This window comes from Seriola lalandi, unplaced genomic scaffold (genome assembly GCF_002814215.2).
Source record: "Seriola lalandi dorsalis isolate HSWRI2012SDOR001 ecotype SW California unplaced genomic scaffold, Sedor1 jcf7180002054953, whole genome shotgun sequence".
In the NCBI taxonomy this organism is placed as follows: domain Eukaryota; kingdom Metazoa; phylum Chordata; class Actinopteri; order Carangiformes; family Carangidae; genus Seriola; species Seriola lalandi.
This window is the reverse complement of record NW_019525504.1, coordinates 2218160-2218874: the sequence shown is the minus strand read 5'-3', so window position 1 is coordinate 2218874 and position 715 is coordinate 2218160.

Here is a 715-nt window from a genome sequence, read left to right as displayed (position 1 = left end):
TCCGTGCGTTTCGTGACACTTCTGAAAATCCATCATGTGCTTACTGAATCAAGTGCAACGGGATATCTTTTCTTTTTTTTAAGATGGTGGTGAAAGGGGGAAACGTATGAATCCCTGCGTTTACTGTAATTGTTAACAGCCTTTGAGAAAAAAATATTTTACTTTTCTCCTTTATAAAAAGTGAAGCCGGGGCTGTTGTGCAAATCTAAACTAATGTAAAGGTGATACAGCTCCATGCCAGAACATGAAGGCTGGTGACCCGAGCTTCAAAGTCTTTCCCTTCTTCTGTTTAGAGATAATTAGAACACAGGCATGAGCGGGCTAACAGAGGAGAGCAAACACAAGTGTACATTATTCAGGTGGACATGAGAAAAAAAGAAAAAAGTCCAGTCCTCCCGCTGCTCTCCTGGACACCTCGTATATAGCCCTGTACTGTGCTACGGTAAACACGCGTGTGGATGGAATGGCTGAAATGGTTTCTCTTAGAACAAACAGAATGAGAATGAGAATATTTCATATGGACTTAACGCGTGGTTTCGCCCTCTGTCTGCTCACATGAACACGTAGATTCGTATGCGGTGAATGTGTGAACCCCTCAGCTTACTTATCTTCCTAAGCACCAAGAGCAGCAAAGACCCGACCTCACAACTGAGAGCTCACCCCAGGATTAGAGGCCTGTCTGCGGAGACACTTCCAGCCCCTTCCCCCCCCACCC